Consider the following 10,852-nt stretch of genomic DNA (forward strand, 5'->3'; position numbering starts at 1 on the left):
TCCCCACAAGGAGCTTACAATCTAATGGGAGAGATGGACAGAAGTGATTTATAAGTAGTGGGAGCAGGAGGAAGGACCTAAGGATGGATCAGGATGAGAAAGTTGAATAAATGAGCATACAAATAAAAAATGCGCTGAAGTGGGAAGGGTGAGGATTGGCTTGACAAGACTGGGTTATTGTGAGTTGATTGGGACAGGTTTCCTGGGATCTTAGGAAGGTATTGAAGAGGGTGAAGGGTCTCTGGGGAATGTGGTCGGGAAGGGAGTTCCAGGCCAGAGAAGGGTGAGCTACACAGGAGAGCTTGAGAGGTGCAGGTGAAGAGTCAATGACTTTAAAAAGAGTGGAGGAGAGCTAAAGGCAATGGTCTTGTGTGGGAAGAAAAAGGTGAAACCAATGGAGGAGTGAAGAGATGCAGGCTGAGCGGTGGCATTTCCAGAAGATGGTGAGTGCAGCAGCCTATTGGAGAGTAGCTGAGGTCGGGAAAGCCAGCGAGGCCCCTGGATCAACAGCCTAGGTGGAATGTGACAGGAGCTTGGAGTCTGGGCCAGAGGGAACTGGTGGGAAATAGGGCAGAAGGAAGCATTAGTGACATTTGGTGGTGGGTTGGAGGTTGAAATCTGGAAGGCAATGAGGAGTCAAGGATGGCATCAAAGTTGAAGGCTGCTGAGATGGGGAAGGTTAGCAATATTTTTTGAGAGCTTACTGGGTGCAGAGCAGTGTACTAAGCCCTGGAGAAAGTACAATACAACACTCGGTAGACATGATCCCTGTGCACAGCGAGCTTACAGTCTATGGGAGAGACATCAAAACAGGGTTAGGAGAAAGAGTAAAATAATATTTACATAAGTACCGAGGGGCTGGGGTTATTGAGGGAGATAGGAAAGTTGGGAGGAAGAGAGAAAAGGAGAAGGTTAGTTTTAAACATGTCAAGTTTGAGGTCGGCCTGTAAATAAGTCTGAGCTGTGCGAGAGGTAAGCCGGAGCCGTGATGGTCAAAAATGTTTTAGAGAGGAGGGTGTGATCCAGTGTCCAAGAAGTCAAGGAAGGTTAGGACAGACTGGGACCCTTTAGACTTGGCTGTGAAGGGGTCATTGGTGACTGGGGAGCCTGGCCTTGTGGAGTGAGGTTGAGGGGGAAAGCCTGACTGTAGAGGTCAAGAAGGAATTTCAAGGAGGGGACAGGAAGGCTGCAAGGTGTTTGATGCAGCCTGTTTGATTAATTCAGACAGGAGGAGGAGGGAGGGAGGAGGAGGAGGGCAATCAGTAGTTGGGAACATGGGGTCCAGAGAAGGTGATTTTATTCACTCATCATCATCATCAATCGTATTTATTGAGCGCTTACTACGTGCAGAGCACTGTACTAAGCGCTTGGGAAGTACAAATTGGCAACATATACAGTCCCTACCCAACAGTGGGCTCACAGTCTAAAAGGGGGAGACAGAGAACAAAACCAAACATACTAACAAAATAAAACAGAATAGATATGCACAAGTAAAATAGAGTAATAAATATGTACATATATACATATATACAGGTGCTGTGGGGAAGGGAAGGAGGTAAGATGGGGGGATGGAGAGGGGGAGAGGAAGGAAGGGGCTCAGTCTGGGAAGGCCTCCTGGAGGATCTGAGCTCTCAGTAGGGCCTTGAAGGGAGAAAGAGAGCTAGCTTGGCGGATGGGCAGAGGGAGGGCATTCCAGGCCTGGGGGATGACGTGGGCCGGGGGTCGATGGCGGGACAGGTGAGAACGAGGTACGGTGAGGAGATTAGCAGCGGAGGAGCGGAGGGTACGGGCTGGGCTGGAGAAGGAGAGAAGGGAGGGGAAGTAGGAGGGGGCGAGGGGATGGACAGCCTTGAAGCCCAGGGTGAGGAGTTTCTGCCTGATGCGCAGATTGATTGGTAGCCACTGGAGATTTTTGAGGAGGGGAGTAACATGCCCAGAGCGTTTCTGGACAAAGATAATCCGGGCAGCAGCATGAAGTATGGATTGAAGTGGAGAGAGACACGAGGATGGGAGATCAGAGAGAAGGCTGATGCAGTAGTCCAGATGGGATTCACTCATTCATTCAATCATATTTATTGAGCATTTACTGTGTGCAGAGCACTGTACTAAGGGCTTGGGAGGGTACAATATGGCAATAAACAAACACATTCCCTGCCCACAACGAGTTTATAGTCTAGAGGCAGGGGAGACAGATGCTTCTACACTGTGAGTCCACTGTTGGGTAGGGACCGTCTCTATATGTTGCCAACTTGTACTTCCCAAGCGCTCAGTATAGTGCTCTGCACACAGTAAGTGCAAAATAAATACGATTGATTGAACACAAATTAATAAAATTAAAGATTTGTGCATAAGTGCTGTGGGGCTGGGACGGGGGAAGAGCAAAGAGAGCAAGTCAGCGTGACAAGGGAGTGGGAGATGAGGAGAGGTGGGGCTTAGTCTGGGAAGGCCTCTTGGAGGAGATGTGCCTTCAATAAGCCTCTGAAGTGGGGAGAGTAATTGTCGGATTTGAGGAGGGAGGGGGTTCCAGGCCAGAGGCAGGACGTGGGCTAAGGGTCGGCGGTGAGATAGGTGAGATTGTGGCACAGTGAGAAGGTTAGCACTAGAGGAGTGAAGCATGCGGGCTGGGTTGTAAGAGAAGCCGGGTGAGGTTAGAAGGGGCAAGGTGGTGGAGTGCTTTAAAGCCAGTGGCGAGGAGTTTCTGTTTGATGTGGAGGTGGATGGGCAACCACTGGAGTGTCTTGAGCAGGGTGACATATCCAGAACGTTTTTGTAGAAAAACGACCTGGGAAGCAGAAGGCAGTCTGCAGACCCGAGTGGGGAGAGACAGGAGGCTGGGAGGTTAGCAAGGAGGCTGATGCAGTAATCCAAGTGGGATAGGATGAGTGATTGTATTAATATGATAGCAGTTTGGATGGGGAGGAAAGGACATTTTAGCTATTTTGTGAGGGTGGGACCAAAAGGATTTAGTGATGGACTGAATATATGAGTTGAATGAGAGAAAGGAGTCAAGGATAATGCCAAGATTATGGGCTTGTGAGACAGGAAGGATGGTGATGCTGTCTACAGTAATGGGTGGACGGCGTTTGGGTGGAAAGATAAGGAGTTCTGTTTTGGACATGTTAAATTTGTGGTGATGGGACATCCAAGTAGAGATGTCTTGAAGGCAGGAGGGGATGCGAAACTGGAGGGAGGGAGAGCGATCAGGGCTGGAGATGTAGATTTGGGTAACATCTGCATAGAGGTGGTAGTTGAAGCCATGGGAGTGAATGAGTTCTCCAAAGAGGAGTGGGTGTAGATGGAGTATAGAAGGGGATCCAAAACTGAACCTTAAGGGACCCCTTTAGCACAGGGAGGCAAAAGCGAGTTTGAAGGGAGAGGGGAAAGCATCAACAGAATGTGAGATGTTGGAGATTAATATTTATTCAATTCAATCATTTATTGAGCACTTTCTGAGTGCAAAGCACTGACCAAGCATTTGGGAGAGTACAATATAACATCAGACACATTCCCTGCCCACAGCAACCTCACAGTCTAGAGGGGGAGACAGGCATTAATATAAATAAATAAATTACAGATGTATACAGATATAAACATATTTATTGAGCACTTACTGTATGCAGAGCATTGTACTAAGCACTTGGGAACATGCAATACAACAGAATTGGTAGATACAATCCCTTCCCACAAGGAGCTCACAGTCTACAGAGATGGTGATCAAGGAGGGTTCTTAGGTAGGTAGAGAAAGCATAGATAGAGCAGGCCAAAGATCTCTTGAGAAGACTAGGAGGGACTTTGGTAAACTTCCCATTTGCTGGTTTCTCTTATAATAATAACAATAGTAATAATGGTATTTGTTAAGCGCTTACTATGTGCCAAGCACTGTTCTAAGCACTGGGGTAGATGAAAGGTGGATGTTTGTCCCATGTGGGGCTCCCAGTCTTAATCCCCATTTTCCAGATGTGGTACCTGTGGCCCAGAGAAGTGAAGTGGCTTGCTCAAGCAGACAAGTGGCGGAGCCGGAATTAGAACCCACGTCCTCTGACTCCCAAGGCCGTGCTCTTTCCACTAAGCCCGGCTGCTTCTCTATCAGAGCAGTTGGTGTGGTCATCGGGCGGGGGAGGCGACAGAGGAAGGCGATGGAGGCTCTCGGGCCTTCAGGAGGGAGCTTTAGGCTTGGAAGAGTTGATGTGGGTTGTGGGCATGGGGTTTGAAGAGGGAGGGTTAGGAGAGGTGGCACAAGAATCTATTTGAATGCTTACTGTTTGAAGAACCCGGTACTAAGCGTTTGGGAGAGTACAATATAACTCTGTTATATTGTTGTTATAACAATATAACAGTCAGTAGGCAAGTTTTCTGCCCACAGTGAGTTTACAATCTAGAACGGGAGAGAAGAGAGCTGCTCTCCCACCTGGGAGAATGAAGTAGAAGAGAGGGCAAGTACAGCCAGAGAGAATGAAGCAGATGAGAGAGCTCAAATCTAATCCCAGGAATGATGAAGCGGAAGAATGTTGATCTACGGGTGGAGAGCATGAAAACCGAGGTGGAGGAAGTCGTCTGGGTTTGGATTTCCTCCATATGAGTCCCTCGGCCGCCTGAGCACAGATGCGGAGGAAGGCGACAGGCGGGGGGGCGGTGGTCGGGGCTGGGGGCTGCCGACGGGCCGGGGGCCCGGGGGGAGGGGGCGGGGGCAGGGCCCAGCAGACAAGGCAGTTGGGGGGTAAGAGCAGAGTTGGGCAACTCAGTTAACTTCTCTGTGCCTCAGTCACCTCATCTGTAAAATGGGGATTGAGACTATGAGCCCCTAGCGGGACAACCTGATTACCCTGTATCTCCCCCAGCGCTCAGAAAAGTGCTTGGCACATAGTAAGTGCTTAACAAATACCGCAATTATTATTATCATTATTATTATTTAGCATCAAGGGAGGGAGCAGCGGAGCTGCTTAGCCAGCTGGGACAGTGGCGAGGGCCCGGTGAGGAGAGAGGCGGGCCGGACCCTGGTCTGAGCCAGAGGACAGAGGTGGGGTTGGTGGGTCCGGGCGGCCAGCAAGAGGTCAGCAGAGTGGGAAGCGGAGAGGCCCACGACCCTCCCCCCGCCCCACCCCAACCCCCACCCCAGCCAGGGGGCAGGAGGGCAGATTTTCTGATTGTCTTTGCCCAGAAACGCTCTGGGCATGTTACTCCCCTCCTCAAAAATCTCCAGTGGCTACCAATCAATCTGCGCATCAGGCAGAAACTCCTCACCCTGGGCTTCAAGGCTGTCCATCACCTCACCCCCTCCTACCTCACCTTCCTTCTCTCCTTCTCCAGCCCAGCCCGCACCCTCCGCTCCTCTGCCGCTAATCTCCTCATCGCGCCTCGTTCTCGCCTGTCCCGCCATCGACCCCCGGCCCACGTCATCCCCTGGGCCTGGAATGCCCTCCCTCTGCCCATCCGCCAAGCTAGCTCTCTCCCTCCCTTCCAGGCCCTACCGAGAGCTCACCTCCTCCAAGAGGCCTTCCCAGACTGAGCCCCTTCCTTCTTCTCCCCCTCGTCCCCCTCTCCATCCCCACCATTTTACCTCCTTCCCTTCCCCACAACACCTGTATATATGTATATATGTTTGTACATATTTATTATTCTATTTATTTATTTATTTTACTTGTACATATCTATTTTATTTTGTTAGTATGTTTGGTTTTGTTCTCTGTCTCCCCCTTCTAGACTGTGAGCCCACTGTTGGGTAGGGACTGTCTCTATATGTTGCCGACTTGTACTTCCCAAGCGCTTAGTACAGTGCTCTGCACATAGTAAGCGCTCAATAAATACGATTGATTGATTTGGTGAAAGCCGTTATTTTGTGAAAGGCGTCCAGCTGGCGGGACAGGGGACAGGGTGGGGGGGCCGCCGTTTGGGACAAAAGGTCCCCGCGTCCGGGCGGGGGCGCGGCCGGTGACTCAGCCCCGGCCGTCCGGTTGTTGTCCCGGGGAAAGAAAGGGGCGCGGTCACCTCCCGCAATCATCCTCCCTGCCCGGCGCGGGGCCGCGGGGCTGCGGGCAGGCAGCGCAGCCCCCGGGGCAGGGATTGCTCATCTGAATCCCTTGCCAGGCTCCTCCAGGAAGCGGGGGCTGCGGGGGCTGCGGGGGCTGCGGCTGGGGCAGGGCCTTGGGGTCAGGAGTCGGGCTTAGGCCAGGACTGGCGGGAGGGTTGGAGTGGGGCAGCGGTTAGGGGCTGGTTTGGGGCTGCCAGCCACCTTGCCAACCGGGAAGGGGTGGAGAGCGATGGAGCTCCTGGGCTGAGCCTTGGAAACGTCTCCTTCAGGGACGGGAGCCTGGGAGGCCCGTAGGGTCCGCACGCGGGAGGCAGGGATGGGGCGGATTTACTACTCCCTGCGCCCGGCATCGCCCCTCTAACACCAACCTCCCCCTGGGCCTCGCTCTCTTCTCTCTCCGTCTGCCCTCCCTCCTGTCTGGAATAGACCAATCAATCGATCGATCAGTCGTGTGCAGTGCACTGTACTTAGCATACTTAGTCTGGAACTCTGGAACCCCCTCCCCCTTCATATCTGGATGACTACAGCTCCCTCCTTCTTCGAAGCCCTACTAAAATCACAACTCCTCCTGGAAGCCTTCCCTTACTAATCTCTCATCTCCCCAACACATTAACTCACTCTGCTGCCACTTCAGCACTTCCATGTTACCCAAGTACTTGGACACTCTCCCCTCTCCTGCGCCCCTCGCACTGCGTTTACATACCTTCAAAGCTCTACCTTCACCTCCTCCAGGAGGCCTTCCCAGGTTGAGCCACCTTTTTCCTCTGCTACTCCTCCCCTCCCCATTGCCCGACTCCCTCCCTCTGCTCTACCCCCTCCCCGCCCCACAGCACTTGTGTATATATGTACGTATTTATTATTCTATTTATTTAATTAATGATGTGTACATATATATATAATTATATTTATTTATTTTGATGCTATTGAGGCCTGTCTACTTGTTTTGTTTTGTTGTCTGCCTACCCACTTCTAGAAGGTGAACCCGTTGTTGGGCTCAGATTGTCTCTATCTGTTGCCAAATTGTGCTTTCCAAGCACTTCGTACAGTGCTCTGCACACAGTAAGCGCTCAATAAATACAATTTAATGAATGAATGAATACTTATCCTTACCCTCTTTTGCTTCCTTTACCTATAATTTTTTTTAGTGCCATTCTCCCCAAACACTTCCAGGACTCAGCCATAGATGGGCTGGGTTGACACTAGTCCCTACCCTCAAGAGGGTGTCACTATGATGGGAGAGACAGGGGACACTCACCCCTTGTTGGGCCCTACAGGAAGGACAAAGGGAGGAGGACCCATGGCCCTTGCCCTCAACGGGCTGTCAGTCTGTTGGGGCAAAAAGAACACACACCCCCACCCCCACCCCACACACAAATCCTTCAGTTTGAAGGTGAAAGTGCTGAGCAGTGAGATTGTGTCCCTGGCTATGCAACCCTTGCACACTGTACCCATGAAAGTGCACCTTTTCTGGTCCTTTGGCATTCAGGTGAACTCAGGCAGCTGTGATTCGGAGGTGAAAGTTCTGTTCTACATCCAAGCAAGACCTGCCTTGGAGCTGTTGCAGAAGTGGTGAGGGATTGCCAAGAGCCATCTGCATTCTCTTTCCCTCTGCTCCAATGCCCAGGGGCAGGCATTATGAGGTGGCTGGTCAGGGGAAGGGGGGCGGGAGGGGAAATCTGGGGTCTCCACTTTTATAATAATAAAAATAATGATGATGATGGCACTTGTTAAGTGCTTACTATGTGCAAAGCGCTGGGGAGGAAACAAGGTGATCAGGTTGTCCCATGTGGGGCTCACAGTCTTAATCCCCATTTTACAGATGAGGTAACTGAGGCACAGGGAAGTTAAGTGACTTGCCCAAAGTCACACAGCTGACAAGTGGTGGAGCCGGGATTTGAACCGATGACCTCTGACTCCTTTTCGATGGTCAATAACCTCGAAACAAGCAATACAAGATACCACAGAGGAGCAGCGTGGCTTAGTGGAAAGAGCACAAGCTTGGGAGTCAGAGGTCATGGGTTCTAATCCCTGTTCCACCACTTACCAGCTGTGTGACTTTGGGCAAGTCACTTTACTTCTCTGTGCCTCACTGTAAAATGGGGATTAAGACCGAGCCCCACTTGGGACAACTTGATTACCTTGTATCTACCTCAGTGGTTAGAACAGTGCTTGGCACATAACAAGCGCTTAACAAATATCATCGTCCATCAATCAGTCAATCACTCCAAGAGGTACATTTTAAAGTGCTTCTGGATCTAAAATACAATTTAAGTAGGAACTGCCTCAAACCCCCGAGGTTACCTTGTGGGTTTCCATGGCTTCTTAAGACAAATGCTATTAATTCAGAGCATCTGAAAACCTTTTGTCCCCCGCCCCCCCCCCACCCCCACGCAAGACGCTTCGCCACACTTGAGATTCTGGCATTCTCACACGATATTCCGACAGGTCCTATGAAGCAAGTGCAGTGTTGTATTGAACGTGGGAGAAGGCAGGGAGGACACTAGGTCCAGCCTGTAGTCTGGCTAGGCGACCCTCAGTCTGACGAAGGGCGGCCGGGGCCGGAGTCGGAGCCGGAGCCAGGGCCGGGGCCCAGGAGAAACCCTGAGGTCCGGCCCAGTGGGGCCGCAGCAGGAGAGCCCACCCGGCCCAGTGGGGCCACAGCAGGAGAGGCCACCCGGCCCAGCAGGGTGGAGGGACAGTGTTCCGGCTCAGCGCCACTCGGACCTTCCCAAGTGCCCTCCACGACATCCCTCTCCTCCACCCTGGACCCCAGCAGGCAGAGGGGGTGAGACTTCCTGCGGCTGCCTGGAGGCGGCGGCCCCAGCCCTGGTTGGCACCAGGAGGAAAGGGGCCAAACGGGGGGAACCAATGGATTGACAGCGTGGCTCAGTGGAAACAGTACGGGCTTTGGAGTCGGAGGTCATCGGTTCAAATCCCGGCTCCACCACTTGTCAGCTGTGTGACTTTGGGCAAGTCACTTCACTTCTCTGTGCCTCAGTTACCTCATCTGTAAAATGGGGATGAAGACTGTGAGCTCCACGTGGGACAACCTGATCACTTTGTAAACTCCCCAGCGCTTAGAACAGTGCTTTGCACATAGTAAGTGCTTAATAAATGCCATTATTATTATTATTATTACTGACCCCTCCACTCAGCTGATGGGTCAAGAGTCTCAGGGTCAAGACTTCTCTGAGGGCCACTAGAATTTGGAACCCTCCAGGGCCAAGGGGAAGATCAAAGCAGCCAGCCCCCTGCCTGCGAGGGGCCCAAGACAGGGCACAGGGTTCCTCCGGGGCAGCAGCGATGATCTCGCGGGCCTGACTGTGGAGAGCGGTAAGCTCCTCCTCTAGACTGTAAGCTCGTTGTGGGCAGGGAATGTGTCTGTTTATTGTATTGTACCCTCCCAAGGGCTTAGCACTGCACACGGTAAGCGCTGAACAGGACCGACTGATCGACAAGCCCCCCGCCCCCGCCGTGAAGGGAGGGTGAAGGGAGCTTGAGGGCCGGGAACGTGTCTACGAACTCTATCGGACCGTCCTCTGTGGAGCGTTTAGTTCAGCGTTCTGCACACAGTAAGAGCTCAGTAACTACGATTGATTGTCCGGGGTCTCTAGGGGGGTGGGGATTGTGGCCGGCCGGGTACTGGGCCGCGGGGCAGGAAGCCCGGTGGGCAGCGGCGGGGGAGGAAGTGTCCGTCAAACTTTCCCGGGCCGCCACCGCCGCCGCCACCGCCACCGCCACCGTCAGCCTTGCTTTTGTTCAACAGGAAACCGCGGGCGGCGGCGGGGCGGGCTGGGGGCGGGCTGGGGGACGGGCGGGCGGGCCGCGAGGCAGGTCCAGACGAGCCCGGGACTGCGACTGCGGTCCCACGGGTCTCTCCGAGCGAGGCGGCGGGTCCGGGGCCCCCGCTCGGTCCGCGCTCGGGAGCCGCAGGTAACCGGCCCCGCCCGGGCTGGGGCTGGGGGCGCGGGGGCTGGCGCCGGGGCGCCGCCGAAAGGGCGTCCGGCGGCACCGGGGGCGGGACGGGGCTCAGAAGGGTTTGGAGAGGCCCGGGGGACGGGGCAGGGGGCGGTGGGAAGGGGCGCTGGAGGAGCCCGAGGGAGCGCGGGTGGGAGGACAGGGGGGCACTGGAGAGGGGCTTTAGGAGGGTATGGGGGCGACGGGGGCGTTGGGAGGACGCTGAAGGCGAGGAGCTCGGGGGGCCGCGGGGAGGCAGGAGGGGGGCCTGGAGGTCCTGGGGGCAGAGGGGGTCGGTGGTCCTGGGGGGATTTCAGCCGGACACGAGGGATGGGGACTGGCCCTGGGGGGTCAGGGGGAAGCGAGGAGGAGATGAGAGAGCGCGATGAGCTCCAGGCTGGTTTCGGGGGGCAGCGTGGGAGGCGGGATGTCATTCCTGTTGGCTGCGTTTACCAAGGTGTTTCTGCGTGCGAAGCGCGGGCCAGAGCGCGGCCCTGAGCGCGGCCGAGGCGAGGTGAACGATTCAGCCCCGACGCGGCCCTGACCCGCCAAGGGGACGCTTCCCGGCCTGGGCAGCTCCCGCCCGCCCCTCGGCCCCTCGGCCCAGACCGTTCTCCTGCCTCCCGCCCCCCCACCCCCGGGGTGAATCCGTGCCCTCGCCCCCACCCCCAACCTCCTTCCGCTCAGCTCGGAGACCCTCCCCCCGCCCCCCGGCCTGGGGGTGGGAGGGCTCTGTCTCTGCGCGGTCTCTGCGTTATCTCGCTATAGTGTCTGCTGTCGGCTGGGCTCTCGGAAGCCCAAACAGGAGCGCTTCCAGGCAGGAGGTGGGAGCGCCATCCTGGACCCCGAGGGTGGCAGCTCTCCCAC

This window comes from Tachyglossus aculeatus, chromosome 11, assembly GCF_015852505.1.
Source record: "Tachyglossus aculeatus isolate mTacAcu1 chromosome 11, mTacAcu1.pri, whole genome shotgun sequence".
Taxonomy (NCBI): Eukaryota; Metazoa; Chordata; class Mammalia; order Monotremata; family Tachyglossidae; genus Tachyglossus; species Tachyglossus aculeatus.